Here is a 15,823-nt window from a genome sequence, read left to right as displayed (position 1 = left end):
GTTAGTCCGAGCAATTGCATACCCTGCAAGACAATGTTAGAATCTGATAATTCATAATTGAAAAGAGCTGACAGTCTTCGGACTGTCCGAGCGACCCGACGCCTACTGTTCCCTCTACGGGGAACGCGTCCTCACCTACTCCACTCAGGAGAATTACCTGATGCCAGTCCGGTCCTCCAGACCGACTGGACTTTTCGCCTAGGGTTACCACCCCCTAGGACCTAGGGTTACCGCCCCCTAGGGTTTTTCTCCACCTAGGCTTACCGCCCCCTAGGACCTAAGGTTACCGCCCCTTAGGGTTTTCCTCCACCTAGTGTTACCGCCCCCTAGAACCTAAGGTTATCACCCCTTAGGATTTTTCACCTGCCTAACCGCAGCTAGGACTTTCATGACACACTCATTCAAACATGTTAGATCACACACAAACTTAACTTTGAATCCTTTTCCATTATCAAAACTAAGGTTCGATCGTCGGATGCTTCCTGCACCAACATCCAGTACATGTCATTTTAAAGTAAAATACTTTCTTCTACTCAGTACTTTCTTATAATTGCACTTGTTGTCATTTCGACAAACACCTTATGTGCACTTAATCCCCCACAGATATTGGGAAGCATCTTAGGGCACTTGATTTTGTTTCTTAGTCCCAAAACTTAATGGGAAGCAAATCAAAGTACTCACATGCTCTTAATCCCAAAACTTAGAGGGATATCTTTACATATCATGCATTATATCTTCTTCAACATGAACTTTAACATGAAATTTCTTAATCATGCATACAACCATACAAACATACCACAAATAGGTTCTTTCATGTATAATCGAAACAACTTATACTGCAGGTGAGAAGTACTTACCTCCTTTCACTAGATCTTACTGTCTTAAGATGTAGGGAAGATGATCTTCTCTTGCCCGCCCTAATCTCCAAGACCCCATTCCCGTGCGTAAAAATCCTTGTGAACCTTCCTCTTAGATCCTCCTATATAAGAACCTACAACCTTGGAATCCTGAGGTTTCTTGGCCGCAACTTGCAAGGGGTAAGGAGAGGATTCGGCTAGGGAGGGGAAGAAGAAGAAGATGAAAAGCTAGGTTTTCATCTCTTTCTTCTCCTTTTATACCAAGTGGAAGTTGAAGCATCTTTCCACACAAAGTCTGCTTATAGGGAATTATTTCCTATTGCCAATGTGATGTTTTACCACCACCCTAATGGAAACTCTAACCAATCATATATAAGAGATCTTGGGTTCAATCCTGCCCAAGGCCATTTTTAAATCTATTTTTATTTCTTTTTCTCTTCTTCTAGTTCTTTTTGCCTTTTTTTTTTAATAGAGAAAATTTATGGGTGTTACAATCCCCCATACCTTATAAAAAGTTCATCCTTGAACTCAAACAATTGTGGATACTTCTGTCTCATCTCGTCCTCACGCTCCCAGGTTGCCTCTTCATTCTGTTGACTTTGCCACAGTACTTTTACTAACAGTATCTCTTTGTTCCTCAGCTTTTTAACTTCTCAATCTATTATCTGAATAGGTCGACTTTCATAACTGATATCCTCTTGAACTTGTACCGTCTGTGGCTCAATCACATGACTTGCATCAGGAGCATGCTTCTTCAGCATTGAAATATGAAATACATTATGGATAGCTAACATTTCTTGAGGTAGTTCCAGCTTATAAGCTACTCTGCCAACTCTTTTGGTGATCAAGTACGACCCCACATATCGTGGACTCAACTTTCCTTTCTTCCCAAACCGCATCACTCCGTTCATAGGAGCTACCTTGATGAATACGGAATCCCGAACCTCAAATTCTAGGGGCCTACGGCGTACATTCGCATAGCTCTTCTGCCGGCTCTGAGCAGTTTCTATTCTCTAGCGAATGTTCTAAATAGTTTTGGTGGTGTCTTCAATGAGATCTATCCGGAGTCCCATTTCTTTCTTTTCACCACCTTCATACCAACAGATAGGAGATCTACATCTCCTCCCATACAGAGCCTCATAGGGTGTCATTCCGATAGTAGCTTGATAGCTATTATTGTATGCAAATTCTGCTAAGTATAGGTATCGACACTAACTCCCTTTGAAATCTAAGGCACAAGCCCATAGCATATCCTCCAGAACTTGGTTCACTCGTTTTGTTTGCCCGTCTGTTTGAGGATTAAATGCAGTGCTAAACCGCAACTTAGTGCCGAGAGCTTTCTGAACACACTCCCAGAAGTGTGAAGTAAAGCGACCATCTCTATCAGAAATTATAGTCTTGGGTACTCCATGTAATCTGATGACCTCTTTTACATACATTTGCACTAGTTGTTCAATAGAGCAAGATGTTCTGATAGTTAGAAAATGAGCAGACTTGGTCAGTCTATCCACTATTACCCAGATAGCATCATAACCATTCGTAGTTCTGGGTAATCCCACTATAAAATCCATAGATATATCCTCCCACTTCCACTCTGGGATCTGGATAGGTTGCAAAACTCTGTCTGGTCTTTGATGTTCTGCTTTAACCCATTGACACGTTAGTTCATTCCAGACCACCAGAAGCGTTCCTTTAAATCTTGGTACATCTTGGTGGAACCAGGATGCATTGTATAAGGTGTTCTATGGGCTTCTTCTAAAATTTTCCTTCGCAGTTCTTCTTGATTAGGGACACAGAGACGATTACCATAATATAGTATCCCACCGTCTGATACTCGAAACTCTCCATTTTCTCCTTCCTGTGTTCCTTGTTTGATCTTCTGAATAATAGGATCTTCCTCCTGCCCTTTATGTACATCGTCAAGCAAGGTTGACACTAGTGTCAAAGTAGAGAGCTGCCTAGTAATAATTTCAAGCCCAAAATTTACTATTTCTTTTTGTAGGGGATAGGCCATAGCAGATATAGATAGTAAGGCAGCATAAGATTTCCTACTTAGTGCATCTGTCACTTTGTTCTCTTTCCCTAGATGGTAGAGGATTTCACAGTCATAGTCCTTGACCAGCTCAAGCCATCTCCGTTGTCTCATGTTAATGTCTTTCTGAGTGAAGAAATACTTTAGACTCTGGTGATCTGTGTAAATCTTGCACTGAGCTCCGTATAAGTAATGCCTCTAGACTTTGAGAGCATAGACTACTGCTGCTAACTCAAGGTCATGAGTGGGATAGTTCTTCTCATAATCTTTGAGTTGTCTCGAGGCATAGGCACTATAACGAAAACTGCAAACGACAACACCCCTACGACAACGGTTTTAAGAGAAAGCGTTGCGTATTTGCTCAAAGACAACAGTTTTTGCCAAAACCGTTGTCTTTGAACTCCCCATTAAATATAAAAGACAACAGTTTTGGCAAAACTGTTGTCATTGAGTGACTTATTTTTTTAAAATGATAACACTTTTTACAATGGTTTTATAAACCGTTGTCTTTATCCGCGTTTTTAGCGGCTACGACAACAGTTTTGAAAAAACCGTTGTAATTGAATTTGGTCATTTCCCCCCTTCGCTATTTTCCTTTCCCTCGCTGTTTTCTTTTCGGCGCCGTGTTTTCGCGTTCCCAAACCTAAGTCATTTATCTTTCCCTCTCCTCATACGACGTTGCTCCCTCTCCTCATACGACGTTGCACTCCTTCTCGTTTCCTAGTGAGCGGAGGTGTTCTCCAATGGGCTGCAGAAGATCCAGACGCACGGGAGGGAGAAACCGGAGAACGGGATCTGCCATGACGACAGCGCGCCGCCGGTGAAGGCGAAGACCATCGACGAACTACACTCCCTGCAGAAGAAGAGGTCGGCGTCGAGCACCACCACTACTTGACGCCGACCATCAGCATCAGCGACAACGCCCTCAAGTTTACCCATGTCCTCTACAACCTCTCCCCGGCTGGTATCTGCTCTCATCTCCTCTTCATCACTCAAATCATCACATTTCATTCTCATTGAAAGAATCACGAATTCCTTGTAGAACACTACGAGCAAGCCATAAAACATGAACATGGATCATTCATAACATCGACTGGAGCCTTGGCTACCTTGTCCGGCGTGAAGACTGATCGTTCGCCGAGGGGCAAGCGCGTCGTCAAGGCCAATGAGCTTTGGTGGGGAAAGTAAGTCCACACAACTAATTCATGATCCTTCCATTGATGGTTCCTTCTCAAAATGTATGTGCACTATTCACGCAGAGGCTCACCGAACATAGAGATGGATGAGCACACCTTCCTAGTGAACAGGGAGAGGGTTGTCGATTACCTCAACTCTTTGGATAAGGTACACATGCACATCAAGTGTTTGATGTAATTCCTCATAGATCCTAATATGTCATCTGAATGATATAAGGTATTTGTGAATTACCAATTTCTCAACTGGTATTTTAATTTTATATTATTTAAAATTAAAATTTTAGGATTTATGTAATCTAAACCTATACTGTGCATTTTAAGTGTTTCTCTCGATCTATTGTTTCTATTAAGATGAAATTAGCTCATTTAATTTCTTGGTATTATTGCTCAAACACTATATGCAGGCTACTCTTAGAGAAATCCATGCCTCTCTTCTCCAAAAGCATCTACATGAACATGAAGATGCAAAAGCAGAAAAGGAAGAGTTGCAGGATCCAGAGGGTAAATAACTTGGGAATTTAATTAACTTAGTTATCTGAACTTGTTTGAGTCCTATACTTATGCTGTAAGTTTATTATTAATATTAATATTATTATTATTATTTTTTTCTAGATTACAAGCATTATTCTCGTGAGAATGTAATTGAGGAAGCTGATGAACCCGAAGAACGGAAGAAGCAGGTTCATTCTCACCTCAACTCTTGCAAGGTGATGAAGACAATGATGCAATTGATCTTGAAGAAGACTGGGCTAAACTGGTAATGTGCCTCTCCTGCTGTTGCGCAACTTCTACTGTACATGCCATGGAATAAGCCTAGAATTCATCTCAACTTTTTGTTTTTATTCTTGATATTCCATGTTGAATCGTGTTGAGTTGGGCACTCCCGGCTTTTTGATTAATTCATGTTTGGTTTGGCTGAATTGGAAGGACGAATTGCACATATCACCCAGTCAAATGGGATCAGTGATGGATGTTTACTTATTCTGACAACCAATTTATTTGACTTTCTCCTTGTTGCATTACTTTCTGAATTGGGAGGCTTTTCAGAGTATTCTTAACTCATATTTCTGAATTGGGAGGCACATCAAGTGTTTAAATTTGGAACTGGAAAGTGCCCTATCAAACTCGACATGCACTTTGAACTGGAACCATTCATATTTTTTTTCCTAATGTTTGCAAATTTCTTGCAGTGTTGGAAACGTCGTTTTCGATGAATACACTAGGGAAGTAGACTACTCTGATAACTCTATTACAGGTGATTAACAAGATGAAACAAACTTCTTGTGTGAATTGGTATTGTGTGAAAGGGAATCTGGTTCAATGGAATTGTTGATGTTGCAGAGAACACTCGAGCTTCATATCCAATTGAGTATATTCCTAATGTTCGATTCATTTAATCATCGCAATCGTTATGAGGACTGAAAATATATAGTGGATATGTGAGTACATATTTATTTTTTAATTAAGCATTTAATTTAATTTATTAATCATACGTCAACTCTTGTTGTACGAAGGAGCTTGAAATTGTTCAATTCGAATAAGCAAAGGAAAGGGAAAAAGAAGCCTATGTGGGAAGTCGTAAAGGTTTGTATATTATATATACACACATATGTTTACTTGTGATTAATTTAAAAATATTTAACTGTGCATTATTCGTTGATATTTTTTTGTTAACATAGGGTCCTTGACAACCTGATGCTAAACAATGTGGGTTTTATGTGATGAAATTTATGAGAGAAATTATTGAAGGAAATGCTACCGGTGAGAAGGATTCACTTAGCTCAATGGTAATATTTGACATATTCTCAATTTTCTCAAATAATTTCTTTTATTTGACTTTGCTTCTTCATTACTGATTTTTTTTACTAATATAATCTGGTTTGTTAATAGTTCATGAAAATAATTTACTCCAACGAAGAAATTGATGAAGTGCGATCCGAATGGGCGGATTGCGTACTAAACTATATTCATTACTAGGTATAAATTACTAGACTTCAAAAGATGGTTGAACACTTTGTTTGTGACTCCATGACTTATTGATTTTGATTCCTTAGTGCTAATAATTTGTTTGTTCACAGCTAGCTATCCCCTTTGATCAATACTTCATTCTTGCATTTCTACCATGAGCAGAATTAGCTGACATTTCCCTTATTTATTGCCTCTCTTTGTGGTCCAAAATTAATAATGGCTAGATTGTGTGAGTAGCTTATTTAGTTGTTTCCGAATTATGCAAGGACTGACAATGTGGAAATTATCTCTTTGTGAATTGTTAGATGATGACCTTTTTGTATCTTATGAGTTGCTCTACAAATTTCTTGTTTGTACTTATGGTTTTCGTCTATATGCCATGACTTAATCTTGTTTTTCCTCCTATAATTTATTATTTTTTCTTGTTTGTACTCTCCTTATGTCAATTTGCAGCTCCTGGCAACTTGTTACTTGCAAAATGGAAAAGCATATTGTGCCTACCAGGTCTCAAAGGTAATGCAGTCTGGAAAATGGCACACAAAATTGCATGAATATTTTGTTTCAAGATGTTGATGGATGTAATGCGCTTTGCATGGATTCTATTGATCTTGGATGATAGTTCACTTAAATAATGTTAGCTGCATGCAGTGCTAATTATTTAATAAACTATGCTAAGCTAGGTATCACTGCTCCTAGTAGATTCCATGTACTGTTATTCTCTAATAAACATCTCTTTTTGTTTCCTTCATTTGGTTTGTTTTTGCCTTCTCTGCACTTCAGATTGGTTAATTACATTCTCCTTTTGGAATTCTGGAATTTGATAAGTTTTGTTAAATTTTCTTTTGCAGGTTGGGCAATTCGTGAGGCTTAAGTTTTTTTGATGCAAGAAGTGAGCTTTGTTAGGATGTAGCTTGCCTTGCTAATTTGTAAATTAAAAGCCATATGGAGAACAGCAAATGAAAAACATGTGATTTAATGTATATGGAGAGTAATGGAAAACATGTGTATTTTGATGAGTAACAACTCATTTTGTATATTTTTGTATATGTGGCTACAAGATGAATTATATATGGATATTTATTTTGGATTTAATGTAGTAAATATTTAGTTTTGCATTGGTGGTTTGCTTAAAGTAAAATAAGATTGGTTGTTTGGTATTAATGAACATTACAGACAACAGTTAAAAATGTTGTAAAAACTTGGTAAACCACAACGAAATTTTTTTGTAAAAAGTGATAAAAGACAATGATTTTATCCGTTGTAAAATATATTAAAACTATTGTAAAAAAAAACAAAACGTGTCAAATATTATCTACCACAACAGTTTATATCTGTTGTAAAAAATGTCTACCACAACGGTTTATTTCCGTTGTTAAAATTATCTACCACAACGGTTTTAAAACGTTGTCGTATCCTTCGCAGCCAAATTTTGGGCATATAAACAACAACGGATAAAAACCGTTGTCAAATATCTACAAAGACAACGGATTCAAAACCGTTGTCGTAGGGCAATACATTCTACAACACCCTCAGTTACAACGGTTTTTTTACCCTACGATAACGGATAATATCCGTTGTTGTTTGCAGTTTTTGTTGTAGTGAGGCAATAACTTTTCCATTCTGCATCAGTACAGCTCCGAGTCCCAGTTTAGAAGCATCGCTATATATATCAAAGCTCTCACCATTTTCTGGAAGAGTCAGGATTGGAGAACTGTCGGTCTCCTTTTTAGTTCCAGGAAACTCTTCTCACAATCCTCTTTCCACTCAAATTTCCTATTTTTTCAGGTAAGCACTGTAAGTGGAGAGGCGATCCTTGAGAAGTTCTCTACAAATTTCATATAGTAACCTGCTAACCCAAGGAAACTTCTGATTTCACTAACATTCTTAGGTCTAATCCAGTTACTCACAGCTTCTATTTTTGCCGGATCTACCATAACCCCATCTTTAGAAATAATGTGACCCAGAAATGACACTTGATCAAGACAGAACTCACACTTAGAGAACTTTGCGTACAACTGTCTCTGTTGGAGAATTTGTAATACTGTCTTCAAATGTTCAGCATGTTCTTCTAGAGTTCTGGAGTATATAAGAATATCGTCTATGAAGACAATCACAAACTTATCCAAATACTCTTTGAACACTCTGTTTATCTGGTCCATAAATGTAGCAGGAGCGTTCGTCACTCCAAAAGGCAAAACTACGAACTCATAGTGCCCATACCTCGTTCGAAATGTTGTCTTCGGTACATCATCAGCCTTCACTTTCACTTGATGATATCCAGACCGCAAGTCTATCTTGGAAAAGACTGTAGCCCCCTTTAACTGATCAAATAGGTCATCAATTCTCAGCAAGAGATACCGATTCTTGATTGTCACCTTATTCAGCGCTCGGTAGTCCATGCACATTCGCATGAACCCGTCTTTCTTCTTTACGAACAACACCGGAGCTCCCCAGGGTGAGTGAATAGGGCGAATGAAGCCCTTGTTGAGTAGCTCCAGTAATTGTCCCTGAAGTTCTTTCAATTTTGCCAGAGCCATTCGGTAGGGTGCCTTTGAGATTGGATGGGTACCAGGAATGAGTTCAATCTCAAATTCAATTTCCCTATCCGGAGCTAACCCTGGCAACTCTTCCGGAAACACTTCTGGGTAGTCACATACAACTCTAACTTCCTCTAGCTCATGATCTCTTTCTTGTTGGGTATTAACCACATGAGCTAGAAATCCAGTACATCCATCGGCTAACATTTTCTGAGCCTTCATGGCTGATAAAAATTTCTGGATTTTCTTCTTCGAATCTCCGATGAACTCAAACTTAGACTCTGCCTCCGGTTGGAATAGAACCTGTAACACCCCTAGAAAGCCTAGATAAGAAAGTAAGGATAATGAGAGTTTGAAGGTAGTGAAAAGAAGGTGTAAATATTCTAAGTTGAATATTAAGATGGGAAGGATTTAGATGATTAAAACTTTATGAAAGAAAATAAAGTTGAGAATATAAATCATCTATATTTATAATACATGGAATTAATGTAAACAAAAGGAAGGAATATGAGATAATATATATGTGTATGAAATATTTATGCATAATGCATAATATGGTGATATATGAATTATTATGTACAAAAGAATATCAATAATATGTTAGAAGAGAAATAGGATTGAACCTTGGACCTCTTGTAAGGAACATGTATAGGATATCAAAGGGGATAGGAGAATTATTGATAAGGAGAAAAAGGACTAAGTAGTTAAGAATAAGAAAGGATTCTTTTTACTTAAAAGGAAAAGGAAGTAAAAAGAAGTAAAAATATACATAACCAAGTTTTGATCCTTGGTTCTCTTGTGGATGCATGCATATGTTAACCAAGTGTGATAGGAGAGGATATTGTAAGAGGAGAGATAGGAATTTTAATTAAAGGAAAGAAAAGAGAGAAATTAAAGGAAAGAAAAGAGAGAACTCAAGAAGCATTTATCTAGAATATTCTTATCATTAAAGAGGAGAAATAAATGAGGATGAATCAAGTCAAGTTTTCCTCCCCTCATTTTAGTATAAATAGGCATGGAGGGGTGGCTTCATCCTCAACTCACTCTCCTCCTCTTCTCCTTGAGGTGCCGAGACACTCCCTCTTTTCTTTCTTTCTTTTTGTTGCCGAGCAACACAAGAGGAAGAAGCCTCCTCTTCTTCCTCCTCCTCTCCACCAAAAGACCTAGCCACTTCTTCCTCCATTGGTGCCGAGCAAAGCAAGCAAGGAAGAAAGGTCCACAAGCAAGTTCTCAACTCTAGGAAACTTAAGCAAAGAAGGTAAGCTTCCCCTCACCTGTGGTACAAGGCTTCTTATGTATTTTCAGATTTTTTTTATGAGGATTTTTAAAGCTAGAAACAAATTTAAGAAAATTCGGATTCAAAAGGGTTTTTCAATCTAGGAATACTTGTATAAGTCCTCTCTTCATGATGATTTTTCTATGTCTTGTAAGAAAGTTTTCCCCTATGTTTTTATACACATATGATGCATGATCAGAGGAGTATTTAGCCCTAGAAATTCAACCAAAAATACTGTAAAGAGGTTAGGAAAATTATTGTCTAACCAAACTAGTGCAAGGTTCCCTCTAGGAAATGCTATACATAATGAGAAGAAATGAAATTATGTTATGTGATATGCCATGATATGTTATAGCATAGGAAATGCTATACATAATGAGAAGAAATGAAATTATGTTATGTAATATGCTATGATGTGTTATAGCATAGGAAATGCTATACATAATGAGAAGAAATGAAATTATGTTATTTGATATGCCATGATATGTTATAGCATAGGAAATGCTATACATAATGAGAAGAAATGAAATTATGTTATGTAATATGCTATGATATGTTATAGCATAGGAAATGCTATACATAATGAGAAGAAATGAAATTATGTTATGTAATATGCCATGATATGTTATAGCATAGGAAATGCTATACATAATGAGAAGAAATGAAATTATGTTACGTAACATGCCATGATATGTTATAGCATAGGAAATTCTATACATAATGAGAAGAAATGAAATTATATTATGTAATATGCCATGATATGTTATAGCATAGGAAATGCTATACATAATGAAAAGAAATGAAAAAGGAAATGCATGAAAGATTGTTAGGGACATGATATGATAGTTATGCATGATAAGTTATTTTGTATGGTTTGTACCAAGGGTGGGCTCCGTAAACGCCCGGGGTCGATGGAGTAAGACTCGGGCCTCGTCGGTAATGTGCCCCTAGGTCGATGGAGTAAGACTCGGGCCTCGTCAATAATGGGCCTCTCAATGCCCTAGGTCGATGGAGTAAGACTCGGGCCTAGTATGTATGCATGGTAGGGTTCAAGACTTGCTACCTTGGACCTACCTATGAAGCGCGCGCATTATATATGTGGTACAAACCGGGATCCCCTCTAATGATGATATTAATTTCAAGTACTTATAAGTATAAGTTTTCAAATTCATGATGCATTGCCTACATATGTGCTTGAATTATCTGATGATTAGATATAATGTCATGTGATATTATGATATGAATATGAATATGATACCCTTGTATGTCGTATGCTTATGATACCTCGCATGATATTGATATGCAATGATATGAATTCGGTTTTAGTGAGTAGGAAAGGAACTTACTGAGCCATGAGTGCTCATAGCTTACTTTCCTTGTACCGCAGATATGGGGGACGGATATTCGGAACGACGGAGCAGCAGGAGGAGCAGATAGTGATGTGTGTGGTGGTGGCTCGGCAAGAACGATTCGGACAAATTAATATTTTTAGTTATATGATCAATATATGCACATTCGAACTAATCAGAATATGCGATATCATGCTTATTTAAGAAAAAGGAATGATTTAAAATTTTCCGCTGTTATAGTATAACTAAAGCATGTACGTAAGTAGTATAAGATCGTAGCACCGCCCTTGGGTAAGAAGGGTGGGCGTTACAGAACCCTTCGCTTATGGCACTCGAAGGAAGCACCATAATTGCTCAGGAAGTCCATCCCAAAAATAACATCGTAATCAGACATGTTCAGCAAGATCAGATCACTGTACAACTCTCTGTCTGAAATTTTGACTGGCACAGCTCGCAACTAGTGTGTAGATGTCATTATCTCTCCCGAGGGTAGTGTCGTCAAGAATTGTCCGCTTAGGACTTCCGGGGGTATACCTATTCTTTTAGTAAATACTATGGTGATAAACGAATGGGTTGCCCCAGTATCAAATAGCACAGTTGCATATTGATTAAAATGCATATCTAACATGTGACAACGGTGGAAGAGTTTGATACCTCCTCTCTGGTAAGGGAGAAAACTCGAGCATTTGTAGAACTTGGTGGAGCTTCCGGTCTACTTTGACTAATGTGAGGACCCTCCAACGCGGCCTGCATCTGGTGTAGTTGTGCCTGCTTGCTTCCATATTGCACAGGTTGTGCAGGAGGAAGATTGATCTTGGTCGGGCAATTCTTGGCCATATGCCCCTCTTGACCACATGTATAACAGCCACTCGTGCCCTTGCGACAGATTCCAGAGTGCATCCTTCCGCAGATAGAACATGTGGCATACTTAGTTTTCTTGTTTACGAATCCTCCCTTCTTATTACTCCACTGCTTCGTCTTAGAGTTCCCTTTCCAGGTTGACCCATGACTCTGAGATTTCTGAGTGTCGGAACTCCCTTGACCTTTGTTCTCCATTAGTACTGGCTTCTACTACTTGATACTGTTTTGATAATGCTCCGTGATCAGGACACTACTAATCAGCTCTTCCGCAGTCTATGATCTATTAATTCCGCCAACTACATTTAGAGCTATCTCTGGCCTCAGCATCTTGAGCATTAGCCTCACCCTTTCTCGTTTAGTGCTGATCAGCTCAGGGCATAGGCGAGCCAGCCTATTAAATTTCTTCACAGCTTCGTCCACTGATAAATCTCCTTGTCAAAATTCTGTGAACTCGTCATAATGTTTATTTGTGACTCGCATATGGAGGAATTCTTCGAAGAACTCAGTCTCGAAGTCAGACCAGGTCATTTGATCTACTTTTCATTTTGCCTTGACCCGTTCCCACCACATTCTTGCATCACAGTGAGGCAGAAGGAGGCACACTTAATCTTTTCTACCTCCGTCCAGTCTAGTAGCTCCATTATACTCTCCAAAGTTTTGAACCATGCCTGAGCATCCCATGGTTTATTGGTAACAGAGAAAATCTCTGGCTTCAGTTTCTGCCACTGGATCAGGTATGCTTCTTGCCTCACCACCTTTGTTGGGGCTACAGGGGTAACTGATGGTGCTTCAGCTATAGTAGGTGTTACCATATTGACTTCCGGTGGGACTACAGGGGAAGTTTGTTGGTTAGTATTTAGAGAGGCAATAACTTGCTGCTGCTCAACCACTTGTCTCTGATGTTGAGCTACTACTTCTAAAAGGTTGGGTTGTGGTGCTGACTCATTTTCCCTTGACTGAGGTTCATTAACCCTCGGCTGTCTAGCTGGTCTTCCTCTAGCCATTCGACATATCATAAGTCAAAACTAGTGAAAACATGCGTCAGCCACTCATCATTCCTACTTGCTATCATTACTACTTTCACATATGAGCATGCTAAAATTTAACAAGAATTTCTTACTAAACATAACAGTAACTAGGTAAATGAAGAAAAGGTACTTTCTTACTTGGAAGTTGTAGGATCAATGTTTGATGTGTGGGTGGCGGAAGGATGGAACTTGCTCTGATACTATATTTGTAATGACTGCACTTCTTAACCCTGACTCAAGCCACGGACGTTACTCCTTTCATACTACAAAGGACATTATTGTATGTACACTGTTGAGTTCAGAGATTTACTCTGAACTTGTTTCGACTATTAAGTCATGTTTGGGAGAGAAATACAGCTAAGATGAAGTTTAGAACTGCTTGAGGATCTGAGTCGTGTGGTGATGACCGGCCGTTTAGCCTAACTATGCCCTAGTTTGGGCACGGCCATGTGTGCCACACGGCCGTGTAAGGCCCTCCCAGCTGGAGCAAGGCACGGTCGTGTGTGCAACACGGCCATGTAAGGTCCTCCCTACTAGAGCAGGGCACAACCGTATGGCTTCTACACGGCCGTGTCACCTTGGCCGTAACGAAGAGGGAGATGGCCATGTGGCTCACATGGTCGTGTCACCTCGGCTGAGTCAAAGGGGTGCACGGCCGTGTGAATCCACATGGCTGTGTCATTTTGCCCGAGGAGGAGAGGTGCATGGTCATGTGTGGCACATGGTCGTGCAACCTTTCCCAGAGGCTAAGCCTTGCATGTTCGTGTGTGGCACACGGCCGTGCAACCCTGGCCGAGAGAGAGAGGGTTGGCCCCGTGTGACTCCACACGGCCATGTCACGACCGTGTGGGGGTCATGCCCTGCACCCAAAAAGGAGTGGTTCTCCCCCTTTGTACTCCTTCTTGACTTATCATTGTATCCTACAACCGTATGGAGAACATTGGACACTTCAACTACTACCAGACAACAAATTCATTGCACACCATTCTTAACAGTACTTTTATACTAAGCGGAGATTAGAACATATGTCCATCCACGACAAAATCTAACATGGTCAGATACTAGCAAATTCCAGGATCGCTTCCCATTGTTCCGTCACCCATACCATCAAACATTGCTCCTGCTGCCCCTTCTTACTCCAGCTTTCCCTTACCTTTATCTGCAGAATAAGGAAATGCAACTATAAGCAAAGGCTTAGTAAGTACCATCTACTCACAAAACTATGCATTTAAGAGAGCATACTTTTAAAATTCCTTGGGAGGAAAACAATGAACACGCACTTGTGTATAGTTCATGCTAAACACATGCTTTATAAATATGCACATGATATGTATTTTTAAATAGGTTTAAAATGCTAAACATCCACTTAAACCATGCTAGTAATATAACGAAAACAGAAATCCTAGCATATCATAGAGTTCATCAGCACTACACTTTCTAAGTCAAGTTCTCCACTTATGATGGTTTCACTTTAACAAATCTATGAACTTTGACACCTTTATAATACATACTAGTGAACATAATAATCAACTTTCTTGGGTCCGACAATGTACCACTTTGTGCGCATCCTTAAAAAAATCTGAGGTAGCTAATCCCGAACCTATTAAGGTACTACTAGGCGAACTTATGCCTAGAGGCAATCTAGGAGCCCATCCCATGGACCTTGTGTCCAGTACATGTTATTTTAAAGTAAAATACTTTCTTCTACTCAGTACTTTCTTATAATTGCACTTGTTGTCATTTCGACAAACACCTTATGTGCACTTAATCCCCCACAGATATTGGGAAGCATCTTAGGGCACTTGATTTTGCTTCTTAGTCCCAAAACATAATGGGAAGCAAATCAAAGTACTCATATGCTCTTAATCCCAAAACTTAGAGGGACATCTTTACATATCATGCATTATATCTTCTTTAACATGCACTTTAACATGAAATTTCTTAATCATGCATACAACCATACAAACATACCACAAATAGGTTCCTTCATGCATAATAAAAATAACTTATACTGCAGGTGAGGAGTACTTACCCCCTTTCGCTAGATCTTACTGTCTTAAGATGTAGGGAAGACGATCTTCTCTTGCCCGCCCTAATCTCCAAGACCACCTTCCCGTGTGTAAAAATCCTTGTGAACCTTCCTCTTAGATCCTCCTATATAAGAACCTACAACCTTGGAATCCCGAGGTTTCTTGGCCGCAACTTGCAAGGGGTAAGGAGAGGATTCGGCTAGGGAGGGGAAGAAGAAGAAGATGAAAAGCTAGATTTTCATCTCTTCCTTCCCCTTTTATACCAAGTGGAAGTTGAAGCATCTTTCCACACAAAGTCTACTTATAGGGAATTGTTTCCTATTGCCAATGTGATGCTTTACCACCAACCTAATGGAAACTCTAACCAATCATATATAAGAGGTCTTGGGTTCAATCCTGCCCAAGGCCATTTTTAAATTTATTTTTATTTATTTTTCTCTTCTTCTAGTTCTTTTTTCCTTTTTTTTAATAGAGAAAATTTATGGGTGTTACATGACATCTTTCTTATTAAGTAAATATCTTATGACAGCATGATCAGAATACACTATCACTTTTGAGCCCACTAGATAGGACCTGAACTTGTCGATTGCAAACACTATGGCCAACAATTCCTTTTTAGTGGTAGAATAATTCATTTGGGATGTATCCAATATCTTGCTCGCTTAGTGGATTGCATGCAGTACTTTGTC

Source organism: Zingiber officinale, chromosome 1B (genome assembly GCF_018446385.1).
Source record: "Zingiber officinale cultivar Zhangliang chromosome 1B, Zo_v1.1, whole genome shotgun sequence".
Taxonomy (NCBI): domain Eukaryota; kingdom Viridiplantae; phylum Streptophyta; class Magnoliopsida; order Zingiberales; family Zingiberaceae; genus Zingiber; species Zingiber officinale.
This window is presented reverse-complemented; position numbering follows the sequence as displayed.